The sequence below is a fragment of the Amblyomma americanum genome, chromosome 1 (genome assembly GCF_052857255.1).
Source record: "Amblyomma americanum isolate KBUSLIRL-KWMA chromosome 1, ASM5285725v1, whole genome shotgun sequence".
Lineage (NCBI taxonomy): Eukaryota > Metazoa > Arthropoda > Arachnida > Ixodida > Ixodidae > Amblyomma > Amblyomma americanum.
The window spans coordinates 153767197-153793301 of record NC_135497.1 but is presented as its reverse complement, the minus strand read 5'-3'; the positions used below and the strand labels follow the sequence as shown (position 1 = coordinate 153793301).

At 48.6% G+C, this 26105-nt stretch overlaps 1 protein-coding gene across 1 annotated transcript in view; it reads left to right on the top strand.

The window, feature by feature from the left end:
* The first annotated feature begins 1441 nt into the window (after positions 1–1441).
* LOC144113971 (uncharacterized) overlaps positions 1442–26105 on the top strand; it is a 101955-nt gene continuing 77291 nt past the window's right edge. The window contains exon 1 of the mRNA XM_077647389.1: positions 1442–1943. The gene's annotated coding sequence lies outside the window, so the exon portion shown is untranslated. The remainder of the gene's footprint in view (positions 1944–26105) is intronic.

The following is a 26105-nucleotide window of genomic DNA, read 5'->3' as shown; positions in this document are numbered from 1 at the left end:
TTACGCGGATAGAGCCGAACATTTGGATGCGAATATATCTGAGCACACGCATGCAAGAAAAATTCTACAAAATGGAATTCTGTGGCAATAGGACCGCCTCCTGGTTTCCAATATATAAACATGCCAGCCTAATGATGTCTCTAAAAGGTTCATTAATGGATTGTAATTATTAGGCTACTGACGGCTACAATAATAATCTCACTATGTGTCTCCATGGCTGCTAAGCTTATCTACAGAGGTGGGTTTCAAGCACCACTCAGTGCATGCAATCTTTAAAGCTTAATTTTGAACGCCCTGTAGGCTTAGGGATATGCAAGATAATTTTTGTGTAATAAACAGTCGCCCTGGCTTTTCAATATTTTAACGGTGAGACCACGCTGTTGCTCTAAGCCTCACTTCGTTCCTTTTGTTTCATTTTTCAGCAGTCAGGATCATTTTTCTTTGCTTGCGTCTATTGAAAATGTATGTAATCAGCTCGTATTGGGCTGGCCCGAGTTCGTTACTCTTACAGCGTGGGTACAAACAATTTTTTCTACTTTAGGGCCCTTCAATTCCAACCTGAAAAGAAAAGTTGTCTGAGGTGGCGTATAACAGCAAATCTGGATTCTAACAGACTCCAGCAGCGTTTAATAGAAATTGGCTTGGTATGCCGAGTTAAACAAGCCGGCGCTTGCACTAACATTGTGTCTGTCTGTTCCGATTTCGTTCTTTTTTATTCTTTTCATTCTTGAGAAGAGAGCAAACAGAGTCCCGTGCCATTTGCGAAAAGTTTTCAGTCGTTGCGCCCAGCGAGTGCTCTTCGGGAAACGTGATATACCCGCGCGATTTAAAGGATGAAGTGATAGAGAGGGGAAACAATGGGGCACCGGGAAGAGACGAGAAGCGGGGCCGGAAAGAAATAGGAACGCAGCCGGCTCCTCGCTGCAGTCCGACTCGCCTTTATTTGCTCCCGAGCCCATTCGCGCAGCTTGCGTTCACCGCCGAGGTATAGATTTCGCGGGGAATAATATATACCCAAACTTCGGCGAGAGAGTTTGCATTTCGGAAAAAGTGGCGACAAAGCTCAACAAATACGGCTATCGGGGTGCGTTTGGATTCCTGTGTCCACACCGGGAGCAACAATAAGAGTGGAGTTAGCGCCGCCACATGCACCATTGGTGACTAATCGCAAAGAAAAATAAAGTGCGCGAGGGAGAGGAAGAATTGAACGGAAGCGCGCTCATTCGGCGGCAGCATCGAAGCAACAAGCCCGGCGCGCTGTTTCTTTTTTTCCCGCCCGTTTTCTTTCTTCCCCTCTCGGTTCTGCCGCCGTTGAGCCGCTTCTTCGGCGGCGCGGCCACCCTCGCGCGTTGCGCCGTGGACTCGCCCGGTTCTCTTTCCCGGCGCTGGGATTGGCGGGCGCATTCGCAAAGCCTCCTCCCCCATTGGCCGGCTCCTCCGCAGACGCTGCTCAGTCGGTGGTAGTTTGTAGCTTGGCTTCCGCTAGCTGTAGTGCCGCGCTGCCGCTGACGAAACAAGACAAACCAAAACCACCCCCTCCCAGAGTAAGCGACAGCGGCGTGGAACTCTAGAACTAAGGCAACCCGAGAATGTAGGTATAGTACCCTAAAGCGCCACTTTGTCGAAACCTCGTTGTCGTTCCTCTCTTTACCAATTAAAAAAAAAAAAGTCCAAAAGAGAGAGCGAGAGACACGCTTCGAACGGAACCGCACCTTCCTGACGAACCCGAACGACCAAGAGAGCAGCAGCTGACCGATCCGGAGGAGAGGCAGCGGAGGCGCGGACCAGCGAGCGAGACTTTCCGCGTTCGACGACGACGCCTGTCACCGGCACCTGGAGAGAGCGCACGTGGACGGCGGCACCACCGGGCCGCGGACGACGCGTCCTCGCCGATCCCGCTCCGTCGTTGCTGCCAGCTGCCCGAATGCCGATGACCGTCTAACGTGAGTGCTTCGCACCATTCTTTTCCCGCCGCATCCTCAAATGGTGGGGCAACGCGCTCGTAGCGGTGAGCCCGGACCACTCCCCCGAAGTGTGCCCAGTCCAAGCAGCGACAGCGTGTGCTTCCTTCATGGGCGCTGTTTTGGAGACTGTGCCTGTAAACGAAGCACGCACTAACGCCGACTTTCACTGGCTGCGCGCTTACGTAATACAATACGCGCTGTTTACGACCGCACTGTCGCACGCGTCAGCGCCTGAAGTGCTGTTTAAAACACTGGCGCGTACGGAACGGCTCCTGTATATTTTTTACGTACGCGCTACCAGGAGAAGCGCCCACCCAGGAAGAGTAAACACCCCTCGCCACTTCTTTGAGTAAGAAAGAAAAATAATCACCCTTTATAAGCGCTAATTAGGGGACACCTGAATCCGTCTAAGGACCGGCATCTTTCTTAAGGGAACCATTCAAAGCTCGGAGGTGTGGCCTTTCATCACTTCAGCCTTCGGGGCTTGCAAAAAAAAAAGAAAGGAAAAAGTCAACGATAGAAACAAGCCGAAAAAAGAGCAGAATCTTTCTTTAATCGCGAAGCTTCAAGGTCAACGAAGCAGTTGCCTGATTTGGGCGCACAGACCGTAATGCGAACTGCCCCCATTAGCGGGGCCGATTAAACAGAGATGACCTGACTGCTGCCGACGCGTCGCGTTCATGAGATGCCCGCGTACCACGAATTTCTGGCTCCCGTCGGCGTGGCAACCCGACTCGGCTCTCACGTTTCCAAAGAGCGGAGCAGAAATCCGACGCGCTTTGTTTCCCTTCCGAGTCGTTTATCCCTCGACAGCTGGGAGAGGAAATGCGGCGAATAGAGGGCCAGCATCAACAAATGGCGCTATTAGCTGTAACAGGAGCAAGCTTGGCTTCTCATCCAGTGTGGTTGTTCTCGGCATGGCGCATCTTTTTGTTTGTACAAGCAGAGCGTCTGCTGGAAAACGGTGGTGGTGAAAAGGTATGCTCAAGGAGGAAGCGGCCGCAGCGTGAGGGTTAGAGTTACCGAGGAGAATGAGTGCAAATGGGCGAAAGGGCAGAGAGCACTCGAGCGAAAAACGTGCTTTCATCTCAGTCTGATTGTTTATTGTCGCGTGGTTATGATGCGTACTTGTTTTTTGTTTGTTTGTTTGTTTGTTTACGAAGCAGTTTCCTTTCTATCCAGCTAGTCCCTTCTCGGCTCAGCAACTGGTGACCCTTCTGGGTGCAGTCTTTGTTTGGCAGTCTATGATAAGGTTGTCGAGGTTCATTCTGAGAAGCAGGCAAAATAGAGTATTGGATACCAAGTTATGTCGTAAAAGGTGAAATGCAGGAGGAAGATAAATGCTCTGTGGTGGCGGCGGTATCTTGATGTGTTAAATAGAAGCAAATCTACGGACGCAACTATGTAAGGAGAAAACACACACTACCGAATTCTCCTTGACTGCAATTTGCCAGTGCCATTATAGAGGTGAAAGGCAACATAAAGAAAAAGCTTTCAAGTGACTTAAACGAGCTAAAGCGCTCTGTTGTCGAAAGCGAGTTAAAGAAAAGGAAAGAAGACGCGGAATTTGCTTTCTGAGATGCACTATAGTTGGCCGCCGCGAATTCTATAGAAGCCAATCTTGTTAGAAGGAGGCGTGCCTGCAAGAGGGCCTGGGAAATTGCTTTGTCCACACACTGAACAACACCGAGGTTTCGAGGACAGAACGGAAGGTCGGCGGTGCTCAGGAGAAAGAAAGAAAAAGGAACTGATCAAGCGGCTTCTTTTCCTTCTTGTTTTCTTTTTTTTTTCCTAAGCGAAAGGGTCACGAAATGTTCCCGACAGAAAAACAAGGGATGAGAAGGAAATAAGTTGAAAAGAGGAAAGGAGAGAGAGCGAGGAGCGGAATGCAAGAGGAGGACAGTGAAGGCGGGCGTAACTGAGCGGGGTCATAGATTATAGCAGCGAGACCTCAGCGATGCACGCGCTTCAGCGCAGGACTGTGGGCATGCCGTGTCGTGTGCAATAGGTTTCTTGCTGGCCTGTGCGAGAAATCGCAGTCACGTGTTCCGAGCCACCGCTTCAATAAAAACCGGGACCAATCGATAGCCACCTCCCTCCGTCCCCCCTTTCCCGCCACAATTTAGGAGAGCGGAAACAAAACGCAAAACTTGAACGTTTGAGTGAATGGTGACCTCTCAGCAGAGTAGCGGCCTACGATACGAATTACGCAGCAGAACGCCCTGGCTCCGATAGTACGGAGCGCCTACAGAGCTCTCCCAGAAAAATGTCAGCCTCTCACATGCCTGGCACCACACGGGGAGGCGAGCATTAGTACTTTAAGGAACAAAGAAGTGTTTGAATGCATAAAGAAACGTTTCGGACAGAGATAAAAGCAACGCTAAACAAAAGATTCGTCGTAGCGACCAGAAAAACTAACTATTATTAAATGAATGGGGAAATATGAGGAGAAAATGATATAATTTATTTTATTTAAGCTGTTTGTTTAACACTGAAACGCGTTTCCGCTTAAAGCTTAAATTTAGTGCTCTGTGGGACGCTCTAGTCACTTATTTCATCGTCATCATCATCAGCTTGACTACGCCCACTGCAGGGCAAAGGACTCTCCCATGTCTATCCAATTAACCCTGCCCTTTTTTTGCTTCTTAATACCATAGGCCCACCTAACTTTCTGCCGCCCTCTGCTACACTTGCCTTCTCTTGGAATCCACTCCGTTACCCTCAAGGACCAGCGGTTATCTTGCCTTCGCATTACAGGCCCTGCCCTAACCCATTTCTTCCTCTTGATTTCGACTAGGGTGTCATTTATTAGCCAAGTAATGTGTTCTTTTAACATAGAGTACAAATGTCTCACCTTTTTCTGCAGTAGTAACGTTCCCTGTTTGCTGGCTTACTCGGAGCGGCCAATTTAACACAAGGTAACTCATTATTTTTATGCTTTAATGCAGATTAAGTATACATTCCACGTGCATAACCGTCCGCAGCTCGAAAACCGAAAGCGCCGCCACGTGCATTTAAATTTAACGGCTGATGGTTACACCTTAAGTTGATATTGTTTACAAAATCGGAGCGAGTCGTCGGAAAATGACTATCACGGCCGAAGATGCAAGCACCATTCTGCTCCTTCTCTCAAATTTAGCCAACACCACGGTGATCAGGAGCAAGCAGCAGTTTGTAGCCTGCGACGAGACGGGCCACCACTGAGCGGAGACAAGAAAAAGGGCCCGATTGGATTGCCCTTGGTTTCGCAAGCGCACGTCGCAGTGCGCTCACAGTTTATTGTGCAACAGTTGCGTAACGCCTCCATCTGAGCTCTCTGAAAACAGTTAATTCGGCAGTCAGTTATGGCGCACCGTTAATTACCGCCAAGGTAAGTTGCTTCTCAAATATTGTCCCCTTGCGTACACTTGCCATCGCCCGTTACGACAAAAAGAAAGAAAATGAGCAGCTTTTCTATACGATGTCAATCCCAGAACCCCTGTTTGAGGCGACAGCATTCTTCTTCTCGTCTTTTGGACGTTTTATTTTGTTCTTTTTTATATATTATTCGGATAATGCAGTAACAAGTATTTTGTGCCGCAATGAATGTTTTATTTCCTTGCATTTTAGAGTGCGACGAAACCCGGCCTTTTCTGTTGTTTGCAGTCTTGTGGCTGGATTCACGAAGATTTTTGTGTGGAGATTGGCGAGGTTTTAGTGAGCGCCTGTAGGGCATTTAGCGAGCACCGATCAGTCACCGTGTGTCTTCTCGCATCTGTACTGCCCATGTATTTTTTTTTTTTCGCTGTTATGTCTCGAGTCAGCAACAGAACTCCGATATGACAAGTTCTGCGTACTGAGCCCTTAATTTGGAAGTGATTGACAAAAATGCTGCTGTTGACACTGGGAACAGGAGCAACGACAAGAGCAATCGCAGCCAAGCTGAAAGCTGGACAAGATAGTGAACGTTGGCTGTTGAATGCCGCACAAAAAAATATGCGAACAGAACGCGACAACAGTTGCGCATCGTTTCATGTTCCGTCCTCGTTATTTACGCGCTGCTTTTTGCAATGAATTACAATTTAGCTACACGCCATATCAGCCCGCTGACTAAAGAAGAAACTATTTATTTATTTTACCCTCATGACCTGGGAAATTACAGAGTGGAGTTGTGGTTACAACAACAAAAAGCAAATAAAAATATATAAACGCAAAGGAGACAGTCATCGATCTGCATATACGATGTGGGCTAATGCGGTTCGAAAATAATGAACGTCTTCAATGCTGGAAATCGGTCCAGGGAAGTGGTTTCAGTCCTTCGAGGTTTAGAGTTCTAATGAATGAGTCGCTGCGTGTTTTGGCCTCAACGGTGCAATTCGGATGCGGTCCAGCAGGGATGAGATGTACGAAGGCGGAGGAATGGGGACGCTACGAATGCGTAAAAATTTCCGACGAGAAGCCAGTGACGGTCGGTTTAACGTGCGTGCATTCACGATATGATAGCAGTACGATGTCAGTTATGCAAACTGAATCGAACGGAGTCTTTCTGGCTACCATGTCTGGCGCAGCGAAGAAGGCAAGGACGCGGACATTAAGCGAACGGCCACGTGAAGCGCTTTCAAACGTAATTTTCTTTCTGTCGGTCTTCATGGCTGGAGGCGTTGCGCTTTCAAAACGTCGACCAGCCTTTAGTCAATTCAAGAATAAGACGGAATGCCTCTCTTTAATTTCTCCGCGCGATGAATACGTGCGCACATGAACTCGGTAGCCAAGCCCAGTCTTCCTGCCTCCTCGGCATCGTTCGCTCAACTAACGATCCTCAATGGGTGAGTAGATCCGTGACGACCTCTGCGTTCAACAAAGAGCCCATGATATTTTCCAGTTTCAACGGATAGCGCGCACGCGGATAACCTCTGCAAAGTAGTCACCACGCATGCGGCAGAAACGCGGCACTGATGTTGAGCATCACCGAGCTCTCGGACAACCCATCGACGTGCTCGGGAGACACGCTCTTAATTGGACACGCAGCTTTCCAAGATAAATCAACGGTGCGACCTGTACGTCCGGAAAAATTACCGCCCTCGCATTCAGGGCCGAGAAGAAAACAATGAAACGAAATACAAACTATTTCAATTGCAAAAAAAAAAACTTTTAATCTGTCAGGCAAATACCGGTGTTGGCTTTTAGGAGAAACAAACCAGTGCGGCATCTAGAAAGGAAATAAGCGCCCGCGTTGAGTTAAATCGCACCCTTCAAACCGCACTGCGGACGCAGTAAAGGAGCAGTTGCCTGGGGTTCCACCGCTTTGAACAGGTTGATTGGTATATGTTCGCGCAACGCCAACGCTCGGAGCCGATTCGATCGCCGGCCGCTTGCTTTCCCACAACAGGTCGCGGCAGATGCGGTGGCGAGAGGCCGGGCACCAGAAACGTTTATCGACTGGCCGCGCGGAGTTTGCGACCAAAGGCTGGACATTTCGCGCTGAAACCGTTTCTCATGTAACTTCGCACTTTTTACTTTCGGCGATGGGATCGGCGTTTCGCGTATCGAACGACGGATGTACTCGCCGTTTGCCTGCCGTGGGCTCGTTGGAGCCTTTTCGGATCAGAGCAGCGCTCTGATTGGCCAGTGTAGAAATTGGACTCCGACCGACCGTCGCTAGGACTGCTGGTCGGATGGTTATTTGGCGACGCATGTGCGGCCCGCTCAAATCGGGAGCGACCATTTCGGTTGGCCGGCGAAATTCGAGGCTCGGGAATGCAGCCGACGTTGCGCTCCAAAACCCCGAAGTACGTCTTTGCAGAACGTCAGCATCCTGCGTGGCACCTCTGAATGACGAGTAGCGGCGAGATCTTTTACGCACCAGCGTATGTACTTGAATCGATCACTGCTTAGCACTGTTTTCTGCTAAATAAAGCATTACGATTCTCCACGGCAGCGTATGCGTAGGTATTTTAAAATAAAACCTCCCGTATTATCCCGTGTACTCGAGGAGCAGAACCACTTTCCTCAGACTGCGAGCGAACTACTGCACGAAACATAACCGCATTCTAGGGCCCCTAGACTTAACACTGGAGATGACGCAAGTATGCGTGTCGGTGCTTATTTCTCTAGCAGAAATGAAACACGAAACACACCCATTAGGACCGGTAGATTAATGATCATAAGCAATGAACGCAAGTCAAACTAGCGGCCATTAATCCAAGAACGGAAGAAGCTGTAGTTCGGGCGTACGCATGCGCAGGTGAAACAACGTTCGACTGGGTGACATCAAGAGACGACCTTCCCACGCGCCCTACAGAAATGGTTAATGGAGGTACCGAATCGCATAAAGTAGCTCCAAACATTCTATGCAATGTTTACGTCCGTGAAAACTGCTGTAATAAAACGAATATTTGTCCCGCCTGATTACAGCAATCCAGCACAAAACAAGAGGTGACGTTTAACAGTAAACAACGAGCCCAAAGCCATGTCAAGGCCGTCTCTGAAAGCCCAATCCGAGCGGGTAACTGTACCGCTGGCAGTGTGTGTATGCGAAGTTATTGATTTCTCTGGATGGGCACTTCGTGTCTTAACTCCTTTCATTTCAACCTTTTTCACGCTAACTGGCTGAGATTGACACCTTTTACAAATTCAAAATGAGCCGAAAGAGTAAGTCACTTCCGACCTCTCCGGAATGATTGAGCCCACGAGCGTGCTGGGTGCTTCGAACGTGTGTGGCAGAGCTTCTGTGCGAGAAGCGTGGATGTGTTTAATACAAAGCTTTTTTGTTGTTGTTCTGTAAACTGAACTGATCCTGGTAATCCCTTCTGTTATGCTTCCCTCTTTCCAAAATAAAGATTCGTTTTGTGCTTCTCTGATGTCAGCCTTATCGAACTTCAGGCGCAGTCAAGTTATATTTCAGAGATAATAGAGATCTTTACAAAATAGGTCTGCTGCTGATATACAACGAGAAACAGCTAAAACAATATGAATGTAATTGATTTGAATGAACAAGGCGGTCACAGAAAAATGCAAAATGTGCTTCTTTGCTTACTGTCCGAACTCTCGAATTAAAAATCTACCTAAATACTCATACAAACGGTTGTTGCTCGTTCTAGTCTTTCGAAGTTGGAGTAAAATTTATTTTGTCCTGATAACAGCATTAGTAAAGTTATTTTCTGTACTATTTATTCCCTTTGTGAAGGTGACTGTTCTAGTCGGTCCATACATAAGAATAAGAGAAGCTGAAGTATATTTCTTTTTAACAGTTCACAGTGAATAAAATTCAAATCTTTGCTAAAGGATAGTTCCATGCACATGAAGTCGATACGGAGAGTAACTACTTGTCTGTCAAAATATGTTATAGTTCATAAAGCCGTTCGCATTCTTGGAAAGCTGTCAAAGGAAAAAACAGTCGTGCCTCGTTAATACAGACGACTCGAATTATGGACACTTGTCCGAGGACCACACTTTGCTAATGTATTTACGACTCGTTAATAGAAAACTTGTTGTCCAGACAATTGGCAGGGGAAAATGCTCGGAGCCCACTCGGGCCCATGTATTTTGTCCTGCTAATATAGACAGCGATGAGAACAAAACCCGGACTGCCTCTAAAAGATATACCACTCCTTGTATTGTGAGTGCAGGACACCAGCAAAAGGCAGTGCGAAAGTGCAAATGCTGTAGTGATGGCCTTTGTGCGTTTATGTGGGGTTTCATGCTTTACAGTAGCAATGTGCCCAGTCGATGCGCCTTGCCGTTTGCCGTATTGCATGAATGGCTGCGAAAAAGAAAATATCTCTCTTTAGTGTACTGCTTTGAAAACCACATTTAGCAGCTGTCATCCGATTGAGTACAGAGTTATTGGGATGTGAACAGTCGTATCAGGGGAACTTATCACACCATAAGGCGTCATTACGCGTCTCATGGACCTCTAGGCCTTTGAAGCGTGCTTGAGCCTGGGCTGAATTATTTTAAAGATGATGAGTACTAGACTAATGCACTTGGCGCTTTATGGATTTCCTGATTTCTACTTCTCCGCCGGCCAGCATGCACAGCGGAAAATAATCATAAAGTTTTTTTTTAATATAGCTTTTGGTTTTCTTCGCGATTCGTTATTACGGACGACGTGCTTTATGGACGCTTTTGGTCGGCAACCTAAGTGTCCATTTTAACGAGGCACTACTGTATATTATTTTTCTTTCTGCTGAATTCAAAGTTGCACAGCAGATTGGCTTGTTACAAAGAAACGAAATCACTGATACTCGTCTTTGGTGAACTGAATGATTCCGTGTTGCCTAAAGGGCTCGAAAGTACTTCAGAAATGAGCACACGGAACAGTGTACGTAAACGCAGACAAGATGTTCTCGTCCACATGACACCGAGCACTCGCAAAGCTGGCAGACGCTCTTCGACCGCTATAAAATAGCACCGACTGTGATCAACGCCAGAAAAGCTAGCGCAAAATACAGACAAAATCCGTCAGCTGCGCGACGTGATAGCGGTCTTGTAAAGTTGTTTTTCAGTAAGAAAACATTGGGGGACGTCGTTTTCTAGATTTTAGCGATTGTGGTCTCTCTAGCGCATACAGGATCAAAGAAAATAAACGAGGCAAAACCCAGTTGCATACACTCATTTATTATTGTTTTCACATAGGCGTCATGATATCGGCGTCGGCGTTTTTTGTAAAGGCGGTATCGTCAGAACTACCGCATTTTTCTTGATCCTAGGCACCACTTGTTTTAAAACAGAATGCAAATAAAAATGTATGCGCTACACTTGAAGCCAACGTCTAACGGACGTAGTAGAAGGTTCTGTAATTGTTTCTTTTTTTGAATTGCTGCATCATATACCTTGGTAGAGTTTTCTTATTGAGAACCGAAAGGTGCTAGGGCGGAGAATCGAGCAACGTGGGGGAGAACCCGTTAGGTGAAAGCATCACGAAGTGACAGAAAAGAATAGCAGTCGTGCCGACCGCATGTTTATCCAGAAGAGTACGATTTGTTCGCGCGTTTGACCTTTTTCGTGGTGGTAGTGGTAGTGCACCTTTGGTTACTAAAGAATGACAACCAGAAGAGAGTATTTGCGGACGGGTGCCCTGTACGGCAGTGGGTATTTCTTCAGAATAAAAAAAAAAGACAGATCAGGAAAGAATGAGCAGAATTGTGCGAAACGACAAGTAAATGAAATGGCGACAAAAACAAAGCAACAACCATATACAGAACAGTTATAAGCCCCGTAATCATGTCTGCTTTGTGCAAGGAGGTCCGCATTGCCCTGAACTCGTATTCACGCACGACGAAACTGAAAAACCGAGCCGCATGCTATCCCGCATCAAGGAGACCTTTAAAAACGGTCTGCATTTCTCAGTAATAACATGTGCAACGAGAAAAAACGGGGAAAAAAGGAGATATGTGCTTAATTAAGGGGGTCGACAGCAGCATACGCTACGCAAATGTCGTCGTTTGGTTTGGTTTTAGTTTAACGGGGTTTAAAGTCCCAAAACGACCCAGGCGATGAGACTCGGCGTAGTATTGAAGGGCTCCGGAAATTTCGATCACCTGGGGTTCTTTGACGTGCACTGACAGTTCACGGGCTTCTAACATTTCGCCTTCATCGAAATGCGACCGCCGCGCCCGGGGTCGAACCCGCATCTTTGGGTCAGCAGCCGAGTTGACCAAAAGAAGCTGACCAATGGGAGCTTCACTGGTTTTGAGCGGCAAACATGGGAGCCAGCAACGCAGGCGAGGCGGCACGGTAGCGGTGCGCCTATTTTGCAAAAGGTGAGATAATTGGGGCTGAAGGTCTTGGAGATGCGTGCAACCCATTCGCCAGGATGCTCAGCGCCATGGGTGGAAATTTTCGCTTAATTTTTTTCCCCGTTTTAAATTTGCAGCGGATCTACACACCCGCCCCAACACCTCTGACTATCATGGACATAAAAATTTAAAAAATTCACATTGAGCTGGCAAAATGCGTTTTCTTGGTGTACAGAATTACAAAATACAACATACTTTTCCTGGAGTAGGTCTGTTTGTGCAAGACCTTTGCAATAAGGGCTCCCTGGGCGCTGCCATATTGTTCACTGGACTCTCCTGAGCACATTGCGCTAGCACGGTGGAAGTGACGGTGGAACCGGATTCGGGTAGAGCAGAGAGGAGGGGTTTCGAAAACCGCCTCGCCCGATGGAAAGGTCTATAGAACGACAGGAATGTAGACAAAATCATTTCCAGAAGGAGAACGCCTAAGGGAAATGGGGAAACGGAAGAAGGACCAAAACAGTTTATTTACAGCACTTTCAGCGTGTTCCCCGCCTCTGTCAGGTATAACCAAAGCCAGCCGTCAGGGTGCTGAATGTCCGAACCGTCGTAAATAACGGCTCCTGTCCTTGCTTGTATCTGTTTTTTTTTTCATTCGCTCGGCGAGATGATTCTTTTTGTTGTTGCTGCTTCCCGAGAAAGCGGAGGGGAAATTGGGTATTCCCGAAAAACGTTCGCCCAAATGCATGAGCCAGGCTGCAGAATGTGAACATGGCAAAAAAAAAAAAAAGGGCAAGGGAAGCTATAGAAAAGCAGTTGCGGAGGAATGTGCAGACAAGCACTAACATTACGGATACACGTGCGGAGCGAGGAAATAGGTTCACCAACAAACGAATTGGACAAACGGGCGTATAAATTTGCGCGCAGGCAAGAGCGCGCATTGGTGAATGTATGGCCACGTCGCCGTCCTAGCCCTGGAGCAACACTTGCGGGGTGAGCACGCACGAGTCATTTTTGCTTGTAAGCGTTTCGCATTTCTGGGATTGCGTGTTGGAATTGGCCAGATGGGTAAAATATGTTGGCTGCTGTTCCGGGGCATGTTTTGCCAGATTAGCATCCTCTCATAAGGAAACCGGTGAGTGCCCCGGAAGGCAGAGTGGTTACGCACACAGTGGATGACGTCGTGGACAACAAACCTTTCAAAATGCAACACGTGGATACATTATTGGTTGCGTGCCAAGTTTGCGTCTAGCCGAGTGTTGATTTTTTTTTTGTGTACGCATTTCATCCCCCTTTTATGACTCCCTTGTTTGCACTTTTATTTTTGTAGCGATAGCTACATTACGGTAGCATTTCGAGCCTTCAGCGTGGCGGCGCCGCCAAGCTGTCACGTGGTTGGTCATGTGGTGCGGAGCAGATGCCGGCGGCGCGGCGCCTTGGCTGATCACGTGGTTCGTCACGCGGTTGGTCACGTGACCAAGTTCTACTCGGCCAGCTGTAGCTATCGCGTCACTCCAGGTTTTACCAGAACTAAACCACCGCCATTTTTTTTTATTGATACTTGTGTGCTTTAGTCGACCTGTGCGCAACGTTCACTCCGAGACAAATATGGTGTCAAGTGTATCACTTAGTCCTCGCGACATACTGTGCGTAGGAGACTGAATGTGCCTGATCACCGCTCTGTAGTTAGTCTCCGAGGGAGCTTTGGCTAATATTTTCCGGACTAATTGCTTTGTCAGCGCAGTTATTCTCGAGAGGACTCGCTGGCCCCTTTAGCCCTTTTTTTTTCTCTCCAGCTCATAGGTTTGGTCTGAGCCTATGAGCTTACGCAGGCTGGATGCAGATTTCAGTGTCCAAAGGGAGTTTTTATTTGTCTTTGACGGCTACAGCACGAAAGGTGAGCACTTGCCTGGTTTGCAGTAACGCACCTTGCCGGCCGAAGACGACGGCGCTATCGCAGCCAGCTTGCTTTTCGACGACAGTTCAGGGGACGTTTAGCTTACAGAATAGGAACGTATAATCTAGATGTGGGCCCCATTGTTTGCATTTTGCGAGCAGACGTGCGTTTCATTTTCAAATTTTCTTTCGTGCAGTGTTTATTGTTTCAGTTTAATTTGGTGACCGCATTTTAATGGAAAGAAAATGAAAAAAATGTCCACATGGTGAGATTGTGATAGACGTTGTTGATTCAGGAGAGCGCGTTGTTGGGCGAGTCGGTCGTACATACTTAAAGAAGGGAATTGCGCTAAAAAAAAGACGCGGACGAGAAAAGACAAGGACGGGCGCCCGTCCTTTTCTTTTCTCGTCCGCGTCTTTTTTTTAGCGCAATTCCCTTCTTTAAGACGTTGTTGAACCTCGGCCTTTCGGAAATCAACCGGAACCTTTAATTACGACATGCTTTCTAACTCATGATGCAGCCCTCAATGCAACTGTATTAACAACATATGGCGCTACTTAATGTACGGACGCCTTGCTTCGGGTGTAGGTCGCAGCGTGATTCACTAAACAAAAAAGAGCTGAGTGAAATGATGCGTTTGTGGGCCTATTTGCTTGAACGAATTGTCTGTCGACCAACGCGCGTATTTTTCTATTTTACCCCGAGGCACTTTGACTACTCCGGGCATACTGTCACGCGCAGCCTTTCTCCCGCGACAACGTCGGATGGCGAGCATCCGGATCACCTCCAAATTTTGCCGCCACTCAAGCATCTATTAGGTGTGTCTTGCTCGCCTAACTACGTTCTAAATGACGCGTGTGGCTTTAACTATGTGATCTGCGTTTTCCTGTCAATCGTAAATTGACTCACATAGCTGCCTCGATTTCAAAACCTTGTCGTATTGACTTGTTTCACCACTCCATTAGAACTGCTATGCCACCACACTGTCAGAACCCCTAGTTTTGTCTCTAGTTTATGCTCTCGGCGGCGAAGGCGCTAACCTGGGCTCGCTCGCAAGTAAAAAGAGAAAGCGCGCAAGCCTGGGGCCACAGGCGAGGCTCTAACAATTGGTAGCCGAATAATCTTCGCACCCCATTTCCGCGGCTTTCCGGCTGAAAATACCAGGGCCCTAGTGTTGCGTGAATATTTTTAGCGAGCCGCGGCAGCGGCATCGCAGAAGTTGTTTGCGGTTCCGTGCGCGCTGCTAATTGGCGCGTGGCTTCGAGCTGCGCAGCGGACGTTGCTCAAACACGGCTTACACGCGTAGCGAGGTCTGTATACTGAAAGTTTATCGTGGCGGATATTTGCATGAGGTTGTTTACTGCAGTACGCTGCTCGTTCACAAGGTGCGTGGGGCATCATTCCATATCGCTGGAAATGCTGCTGTACGGATTGTGGAGGAAAAATAACGGCAGTCTTTATTCGATATTTTATGGCCCGCTAGCAATCGTGCCTACTCCCAATCTCGCCATCTACAAGAGCGAGACTTACTTGCCGGCAGATGCATTATTTATGAGCCTTTTCAGGTGGTCGCTCAGGCTTCGTGTGGGGTTTTAGAAAGGTGCCCGTCGCCGGCGTTGAGCTTGTCCGACTGTCGTCGTCCGCCTCGCAGCTCATGAATGTTGCGTATAGTTCACAACGGCGCCCATGCAGCATCCTCTTCACCTAAGACCCTTTCGCGGATTCAAACAGCAGCTGACAGCTGTCAGTTCTAGGGACGCGGCGAAGGGATAAAGCTTCATTGTGAAAACGGCTTTTCAACTGCGACGAACCAATTGCACACATTTATCGGGTGAAACACCACGCTGCGCGCACGCACACAAACAAAAATGCAGTCCTGCCATGCTTTTTTTTTTCTCTTTCGATCCGTTGCGTGCCTTCAAGAATCTATTTTGTTTTCAGCAAGTTGTTATCAGTAAGCCCGCCGGCGGCCGTATCACCGCGCCCTTCTGACGTTAAGCCTTGGCAATAAGCGGGCTTATATCCTTGGATCAGCGGTGGATATAATGAGGGCAGTCATTTCTGGCACATTTTTGGAGCATCAAAAAGGTAGCGGCCTCCGGTATTTCTGCACGGAAAGCTCGCATTTGTCTCTCGCAAGCCCATTATTCCTGGTGGCACGGACAGGGTCATTTTAGCTTTCAATCCTTTTGCTCGTCCCAGCATACTGTTTTTCCCTCGGGAAATACGAACTATACGCTGCTTCATTGCACGGTGTGGCGTCGCGGATAGTTTGCAACGCTGCGAGCACAAGTTGCGCAGGTAGCGATCTCTCTACGGGGCAAGGACGGCGGGATAACTTGGACCATTTCACGCAAGCTGAGGGGCTTCTTGACCTCTAGCTAGCATACAGTTGCAGTGTGCCCCGTGTGCAAGTGGCGACACGATGTGGTGTGTGCCACAAATTAACGAGTTGTAAATCTAAAAAAAGAGATCACACGCCTTTGCCAAGTTTGCCTTCGCCTGGCGAACTTCGCGAGAGTGTTATGAGTGGTTCCATACAAACCCATTTCTGGGAGCAAAGTCTATAGTGCTCTCACGCTGCCACTTGCCGCCGCTGCTTGTGCCTCTTATCTGGCAAATAGAGCCGCATTGGAAGCACGTACGAGCAGTCCACGCCTGATTTTCTTTTGCGCGCCCTCGGCTTCTGATTTCGCCGCCGTAGCATCGAAAATTCCCCTGCGTCCCCGAGTCTCTGAGAGGATGTCTTGTTTTATAAGGAACCTTTCGCGTGCACCTGCGCAATTACATCAGGAGGCGCAAACTTACACTTCTCTGGCGCATATCAGGTCACCGTCTAGTTCAAAGCGGCCGCCGGAAAGACATGAATAATTGACCGTATCGCACTCAGCGTCATTAGGAAGACTATGGGGAGAACAAAGGGAACGTCCCTCGAATCAATGAAAAGCCCCGTGTCGTCTTACACTTTGTTCCTGCCTTTCTCGGCGTTTCTCGCATTAAAATTCATAAACTCGCGGGCCATGCGCGTGCATGCGGCTCGTAAGTGCTCGCAGCGAAGCTGCGCATCGAACGCGGCCCCTGCTTTGCTCCTCGCCGTGAAGCTCAGTCGCCCTTGGTCCCGAGGAGCGCATCAGAATTGGAGATTTGCGGCGGCAAGACGGCTGCTCTACGCGGCGCTCGCCGCTGAGGAAATTCAGTCGGACGGCGTGAGGTAGCTGGGCGAACTGACGGCGCGCTTGTTTTGCTGGCCAGGAAAAGCCGCAAACGTTGTTTGACAGACGAACGCAGCTGTCGCTAGCCTACAAAAGGCAGTCGACTGGGCTTATGCACGGAGTGGCGCTGAATTGAATGTTTTATGAAGCGAACGTAAGGTCGGCAGCTTTGGCGGCCCTCCTTGTAGAGTTTCCGTTAGCAAATGTCTTTGGAGCGGAATGATTTGTTCTTCACCGATTTCACTCTCTGGCCCGTGGACGTGTCACCCGTTTCGCTCCAGTGAATACTCACCTGTGACACGCTATCTAATTTATAAGCTAATGGGCAACCCTCACTTCTTCGCGATGGTCGGGACTTTCGTTAATTAATGAGATACCAAAATTGGCGTCTAGCGCTGGATGCGCTTTTGCAAAATGCGAGGCTGAGAGCGTTTCTCTGTACCGCCTATATTTAGACTCCGGGCGATACCAGCTACCATTCGTTTTCTTCTGTCCCGACTCCGTGTTGTGACTATAGGCAACAGAACATGGGAAGTCTCTCGCACCTGCTTCACGTTCATGAATCCGAGCAAGAGACAGCACTTTTTATTGAAATTGTGTTCTGGATTTTTTTTATCACATTTTGTTTTAGGAGAGAAGAAAAGTAATTCGTGGGCCTGCACACTTTTCTGGACCTGAAAAAATTCTGAGTGCGAAGCTAGTGGCGATGCTTTTTTACGATACGTGGACACTATAGGTAGCCGAAAATAAAGCGCGAGATAGACGTCGCAAGCTCAAGGTGAAGGCAACCGTATCGCTGAAATGTTTGTGTAACGCAAAGTGGCCCCGCTAGCAACACGACTGAAGTTAAAGGCAGCTCGTTTTTGTGCCGAGTTTAGAGAATCTGTTTGAAGGCGGAAAAAATACTGCCAGTCATAAAGCATTCTTCCTTCATCTGCGCCAAGAAATATTCGTAAGCAACGCGGCATATCTTACTCGCAGAAGTTCGTGACTGTTCGCTTATCTTCCTGTATCCGCGTGCTTTATACCGATCGTGTAAGCTGTGGGAAAAATAAAAAAAATCTACGAGCGAGTAAAGACTCGCTCCCTTTTTCTGCACGTCTCCTTCCATTCTCTTGGAGCGTACAAGCTCGAGGATTCCTACAAAGTAAAGGCGGCCACCGTATCTTGCTTTCAGCCGAGAAATACGCCCGGACGCGGCGTACATAGGTAGCTGCATTTCGAGCTCCGCAATGTAGGTGCGAGAAAATCTTCAAGAGCGAACTGCTTGCTGTCACATGCTATGAAGCTAAACAGCAGTGCTCGGCGTATCAGCTTCTATATGCTGCCCACGAACATGTTACTCCGGCAGCTTCGTGTTTTTGCGGAATACATTTTGAGATGTGCAGCTCTCACTACATTTATAACATTTTTGTCTCGGCTTTCTCTCTTGCTTTACTTTTGTCTGAACTCGACGTTTTCCGCACGGAAATGAATAAAAAAAAAGTAGATTTAAGTGACTAGAATATTATAGTGCGTTTGCGGGTTCGTCCGTGGTTCTTTATTGATGTCGAGAGCTAAGTTCTCCGAGTGAACATTGCACATTGTGATTAGATGCTCCAAGGGAGAGTACATGGAGGCGGTACTTTGCATGTGCGGTCGATTGGTGTGGCAGGCTCTGAAATCGTTTGAGACGCCTCATGATGTGCACCGTGAAACATGATTGCGGTGATGAAAGCATTCGAAGTAACCGCATTCTGATAAGTTTGAATTTCTTTCCACCTTCTCATTTCTCCTTGTTGCGATATGGCACCAGCTTGAACGACCGCCATGCAGGGACACCGGCCATTCATTCCTACTGTCACTTTTTTTATCAGTTGCGCCACCCTCTAGCATTGTAAGATCTTTTATAGAAAACAAACAAACGAACAAACAAGGGATGAACTATCTGTGAATTTAAGAAAAAAACCCATGAAACTCCGGCCAAAGTCTTATGAGATAACCGATGTTTCGGCGCGGATTATACACGATTCCCATTATCTGCCAAGCTCGAACTGATTCATCGCTCGGGAATATCGGTCGTCTGTTGTAGTTGAAACGCTTCCTTTTTGCAATAGCCACTGTTCACAGCTGCCACATGTTGTTAGCAAAAAGGTCTGTTGAGGGTTCCAGAGCTATAAAGTGTTTACTACTGCGAACGCAGGGCATTTCGCTACGGTTACTTCTCCAAGCCTTGTTCAGGTGTTCCTGCAGATATAAGTATATCGAACAAAAGTGAGTGAAAAAAATTGGATTCTCACTTTTTAAAGCTACATTTGGGATATGAGGTACACCGTAAGGGTGGGCCGTGGAACAATTTTCACGTACTGGGCTTTTTTAGCGTGTACTGAAGCCTTAGTAGGCGAGTGTGTTTGCTTTTCACATCGATCAGAAAGTGGCAGCTGTAGCGGGAAATGTGATCCGGCATATCCCGTGCCGTGCTGAATAAGGTAGCAGTCGAGAAAATGACCAAGATATAGAATATATTGCACGCATGGAGTCTAATAGCCACGTATGAGGGGGCTACGTAATTGACGAAGTGTCATTGGCGGCCGAAGTAACGACCGTCAGTACAGCACACGGCTATGCGGCTTTCGGAAAGTGCATGAAACGGCACCTCCTTCCAATCTCGTTATCTCAGTGACGGCGGGGGCAGTTGCGGGCAACAAGAATGTTACAGCTAACAGGAAAGAGAAAATTGATTACTGAATACTCCTCAGAACAGCGCGGCTCATTACAGGTCTCATGAAGTGAGTCGAACGCAGTGCGTGGCGCTCCAGGCCAGGAGCCCGGTATCACCGTCAACGGTGGGCGCCCGTGCCACTAGACCGGAGCATCGAGATGTCGTTAGGCGCGGAACGGCAGCTGCTGACGCGGAATACCTAAAGGAGGCGCAGAAATGAAAATAGAAAAAGATAGCGGGAAGAGAAGCGTGGCGCTGGTGGTGCGGACGCGCAACACGCGTAATGCCATCGTGACACGCGTGTCACCCTCGGAAAACACGCGCAAGAAACTTGAATACCGGCTCTCGTCTCTCTAATCGATGGTATAATATAATGGCCGCACGGCAACAGGGCCGCCGAACTACGGCCGAGAGCAGCATTAGCCGATGCGATTTTGACCCTGCGCCTGCCTCGCTATCTTTCCTGCGTCGCCTTTCTTTTCTTCTCTTTTGCGCCTTCATTGGGCACGTTCCTTTCGTGCCCTCTTTTTCGTTTGACAGGGTGCGTCGACGTGCTCCAGAGCCCGCACGCTCCACGCGGAATGGCGGGAGTTGCTGAAAAAGAAGAAGGGGGGGGGGGGGGCGGTGAAGGAGCGGCCGTGTTTAGAGGAGCAACTCATTACGTCGCATTTGTGCACGAACGGGGCACGTCCGTGCTTCGCTCAACATTTTTCTTTCGTGCTGCCCTTGCTTGTGCGTTCGTGTGCGTGTAATCGGGGTGCAAGGTTGGCCCCGCGCCTATCTCCCCCCCCCCCCCCCTCTTTCTTTCCTTCACTCATTTCCTCCAGCCTGCTCTCCTGCCAGCCCTTATTTTTGTTTCTTCCTTTTGGCCCGCGTACGGATGGCCACTGGCGTAGGCGTATCGTTTGGGTATCCAGGCGACGCGTCTTCGGGCCGTTTTTTGGTGGCGTTTTTCTCACTCGCGGCCTGGATGTGCCCGCCCACGCTTTTTGCTTCATTTGCGTGCGTGTCTGGCCCCCGTGTGAGATGTGGTCGCAGCCGAGCAAGAAATGTGGGCGTGGCCATTCCTCCTCTTTTCCTGTTTTTTTCTTTCCTCCGCGTCGCGTGGCAGCCCGCGATTTGCGTTATTACGTACTCGCTTCCGCTCGGGTCGCGTGCGAGCGCGCACTTTCCTTTTCTCTCTCGTTCCGTTGCCTCGGCGATGGGAAAACAAAAGGAGCTTCCTCTCGGAGGTGCAGACATGCCTCCCGCGCCGCCCAATCCCGGCGCCATCGACGATGCAACAGTGGGACGGCGGATGACCGCAAGTGGAGGCAAGTATAGCCACAGACACGCGGCTGCGGCGACAACTTCGTTTTGCCCCGGGAACGACAAACTCTCGCGCAGTCCGAGACGTCGACGTTGTTTTGCCCCCCCTCCCCTCCCGCCATTAGTTTGGCTCGTCTCACCCCCCCTCTCTCTCTCTCTCTTTCTTTCTGTCTTTTCCCTGTTACGCGTACTAACCTTGACAGGCGCTCTCTGACAGCAGTGTTTATGCGGTCGCAACGCGGCCCTAGCGGTAACTGCCTTAGGGAAATAATGAGACGCTGCAAAAACATTCTTCCTAGTGGGTATGGGGGTAGGGGTCGTCAGGACGGTAATTGTGCTTTGAACAGATATTCTAGCCTTGAGCAGTGCTTTGCACCCGCGACGCAGACTGACACTGACGTGCGTCAAAAGGCGCTCGAAACGCCATGCAACGGCGAGCTTAGTTTCTCTGCGAGGTGGCATCGTAAGTCAATGTCACTGGCCATGATTTGGATCACTCTTTTTTTGTTATCCACCCAGAATCTGCAGGCCGCGTCTGTGCATCACACTTGGCGCGAAACGGCCTCGGACGACAACAATAGAATGGCGAGTGTTGCTCGGCATTTGTGTTGCCAAAAAGGATAGTTTTTCGTGAGGATGACCGACAATTTCAAGAGTGAAATTGCAGCTACAGCGCGGCATTGCATGTTTGGAAACGCTTTGCGTACAAGCACATAGGGAAAAGCGCATTTCGTACTGAAAAATAAAACGCATAACAGAATTAAACAGACTCCTGCTAATACGCAAAGCAATGTTTGCGCTTGAAAATTAATGGTTCCGGAACCGCGCCTACCACTGCGTTTGTAAGATTTGCTGGGAAGACAGCTCAGCAAGGAAGAACGATATCACGCAAACGGCGGCGTTCATGGTAACGACCAGCCTGATAAAGCAGCGTGATGCAAGAATGCGCCGCCGAAATAGTCGCCGCGGTGGCTCTTTCCAGCTCTGGTAGGAAAATTTAAAACTACTCCTGTACAGCATTCTACAACTTGGCACGACGTCGGAAACAAAAAAGGCGCGTAAGAAAACGAGCAAAGGTGCTCATTAATGACTCATTAGCCAGTACGTGGTAAACAAGTTCCTAATGGAGGTGTCTAATTGATGAGCTGCCGGCCGTGAAAGGCTTCTCCCGCCGCAGGTTGGCCAAATGTTCGCCTTAATCCTGTGTATTGCCTACATGAGCTACTGCTTCTTTCCGTTTCTCCCCCTTTCCCCTCCTATGTTTTTCTTTTCCAGGCGCAAATTTGGGTAGAAAGGTTCCCGCGCCGGAGTATCGGTACAGCGCCATCTACGAGCGCGTCGAGGTGTTTAGCGTCGCTCCGGCGGCGTCCGCGAGCCGCGCGCAGTATATATAAGGCGCGAGCGGGGTAGCCAATTAGGGCACCATTGCTGGCCACCGCCACTGACAGGAGAAATACGGCATGTGCCGCTCTCGAGGCGCCGGGCCGGCCGCTGGTTCCGCACCCCTTTGTCTCTCGCGCGTGAGGGCCGGGTGTGGGGAGCGCCATTTACGAGCTCCTCTCGAAATTGCTGCTACAAAACTCCCGCATTCGCGCGTTTTTTTTTCTCTCGCTTACTCAGTCATCTAAGACAGTGCGTATACTTGCAGGCCGCGTTGGAATCGTAAAACTGAAGCTACGCTCTAACGGAGTTGAGTGTAGTTTTTCTTCGCCCAAGCAAATAAGTGCACGGCTCTGAGAGAACGGTCCAAGCGCTGCACCGTGTCCCAAGGGTAGGAAGAGATATGCTGTACGCCTCCCAACAGTGAACCGCAGGGGATTGTAGTCCCACTGTCAGTAATGCAGGCGGGACAGAGTAAAACGAAATTATCTATACGTCTTGTCGATTTCATCCATCGCCGGCCCAGTCACGTTTGGCAGCCAAAGCTGCTTGCTCAGCAGTTCTCGATCACTCTTCCACAGTGAGATGAAAAGAAGCTTGCGCCCATTCTGTATGTATTCGCAGTGGGCAGCGCCTAACTGGTTATTTTGGATACGCTGAAGCGACACCTATACGTAAGGTATCGGGCTAAGTAAGTTGGTTTCAAGCATGAGCGTCCGCCCCCAGCAAAGCGCTCTTCTCGAGGGTCCATTAGCAGTGCTTGCAGTGTAAAACGCGCGACTCATCGTTCAGATGGATGCAAGAATCTTCACGCCCTTCGTCTTCATTTTTTTTTTGTTTTATTCTTGGCGAAAAGAGCGCAGTCCTCGGCACACATTGTCTTCTGCACAACCCTGCTATTCAGTCGGGTTGACTAGCAAACGCGGAGCCTTCGCAACCGATCTGTTCACAGATGTGATCGCTATGCCGGCGGATCACGCGTCGCGAGGCATAACGGCGCATATTGGTGTCGCCGGCAGGCTTCGGCTCTATGCGAGCCGCACGCGGTGCGGATCAGTCGAGCAGATTCTGGTCACGCGTGGTCTACTGTCCAGAACTGCGCTTCGCTCCGTACCATGGCTTCACCAGCCTCAGTGATGCGAGGTCGTCGGCGGCTAGAACGCACACCGTCGTGCACATCGTCGATCAGGTGATTTTGGCGGTTTTTGGGTTGGTGCACCCTAAACAACAACTCGACAAAATTGATGCTATTTCGTTACATAACCATAGTCGTCATCATCGAGGAGCAAGTAACGAAAACTCGAAATGTTCGCAGCCTTTGCTGCTAGCGTTTATGCTATCACAATAGTAGTTAAGTGAACAAAAATTATTATATGACGTGAGGAGAGAACATTCCCAGCGTTAGCGGAGAGGCACATTAAGTGAAATGATTTGATTTGAAATCGAGCGCCTTGAACATTTCTGCGGTGCCTTGTATCAGACTGCCATATAATCGTCACAGCACTCATAAAAAAAAAAACGCACGGATAAATGCAACAAAATTGAACTATGGTATGTGTATGCAGCGCAAAACGGGACAAGGGACAAAGAAAGACGCACACAACACATTTAACCGCCTTGAACAAGAAAACCGGAGGGCACACTTCAGCTCCGCCTTAAGTGTATGCAGTGATAGCGTTAATGGGTAAATACCCGTATATACGGAATCGGTTGTTCTGTACTATATGTTCGTAGACCGCTGGAAGTCCTCATATATACCACTCCTGGTGCAGCGGTTAAGCGATGCGGCGCTTCCCCGGCAGGCGGCTTTTTCAAACAGCCACCGGTGGGGCCAGTGAGCAGCCATTAACTGCCACCTGCCGCGATGGGCAGGTTGTTATGACGTCATAAGGTCACGTGACCTAGGCTGCTTCTCCGGGGATTTTCCGGTCACGCCGCCGACGACGACGCCGGGTTTTCCGCTGAACGGGAGTCTTAACACTGTCGCTTTAAACGCACAATTATGCCATTAAAAGCCGTTTTTTTTTCTGCTGATGCTGGTGGGAAGGTGGTTATGAGGAAAAGGCGCAGCGGCTGAATCGCTGTGCGGCTAAGGATGAACGAACCGGTGCAAGGAGACAGAGTGGAAGAGACGCTGTCAACGCAAAACACGCGGACGTCTACTACATTTCGTCTCCGCCGAAATCGGCCTTCACGGCCGCGATTGGAGACATTACCTTAAGTAATAGAGTGAAGAAATTACGTCGAGCTTAAAGGTGTCGAATGTGTGAAACTTGCAGCTAAAGCATGTGAAGTCTTTTTGTGCTAGCATTTGAAATGCGGACGCAATCGCCGAATAAAGCTGCGTAAGGCAGGATTCTCTGCAGTGTGCAGCGTTGGGTAGGCGTCGCAATGATGACGTCATGTACGGTGGTGATACGTTTCCAGGTAAGAAACGGTAGCTTGAAGCAAAAAAAAAACAATGCTACTGTCGGGAAAGGCGACAAAGCGTTGACTGGCGGCATCGGACGGCAGCATGCAGGCGAAGGTAGCGGAAATCTAAAATTTTGGCAAAGGTGACGTCATCACTTGTTTGCCCGCATTTCTATGACACAGTGAGAAGCCTGTACATCGTAGCAGTTTTAATCGGCGATTCCGTCACCATTTTAGGCGCTAGCGCAAAACTACTTGGCATGCCTTACCTAGGAGATTCATACATTCGAATCTTTTCATCTCGTGGAATTGTCAAAAAACTATTTCAGGTTCTGTGTAACCCTTTTTGTAAACTTTTTGATGTAGCCAACTATATGGACTCATGAGTTGATGAAAAAAAATTGCTTAACCATGCGTTTAAAAAAAAAGCGCACCTAGAGCGACCCCCATATTGTGTGGGAAAGATGCGCGTATTTTGATGGGACGTTTTTATCAGGCCATGTTTCACCTTGCTGTCTTCGCACAGTACTGGATGCATTGTTATTGACTCGCTCACATTAACACCACTTCATGAATTTTTCCCTCGGAGCAGCAGCCTGGCTATCTTCATTTCATGCCAGTAACGACACTGCATCAAGGAGCTGTAGGCGGTCGAGGTTTCCCGCCGTCCGCGTCCTAACGGAACGCCCAAATAGACTGAGATTTTAGATAGTAAGGAAGAATTTCTCAACTGTTACAACAGCTACAGCAAGGCGCAAAATCGAACTCTTCTGGGTTTTATTACAGAATACTATTGACAAGCTTGTGTGAGCCAGCGTACACATTTTTTTTTCATCGCTCTTCACAGCTAATGCCCTGAATGAATAATACGACTCAGCTTTACGTGCTTATCCTTGCAGTCAGTTCGAATAAACTTTCTCCAAAAAAGATGTGTGTTCGTTCATACCCTGCAAGTTGGTCACCGTCATTACTTCTAGGAACGCCAAAAAAAAAATGCGGTTAGCATTGCTTGCGCAAACGCCAGAACTGTACTTCGTGTTCAGAGGAAAAGAAGATGCATAATATCCCCTACCTAAACTCAAGACATGCCGTAATGCAAAAAAAAAAAAGAAGCAGAAACGAGGCTACAGACAGAAGACATGCGGCCTCATTTCTTTGCGCTAATATGCACCTCTTCCGCGTAAGAAAGAAGACGAAGCGGAGCGTGTGGAGGAGAGGGGGAGAAGAGAGAGTGTATATATATATATATATATATATATATATATATATATATATTTATATATATATATATATATATATATATATATATATATATATATATATATATATATATATATATATATATATATATATATATCCTTTATCAAGCTGAACGGCGCGTCGTCGATGGTGGAAACTGCAATAAGTTCAGGCTGCTCGCGCCGGAAAATTGCAGCGGCTACAATAACCGCTAAACTCGACGACAAGAACCAGCCTCCAGAAGCAATTGCCCGCTCTTTTTTAATTTCTCCG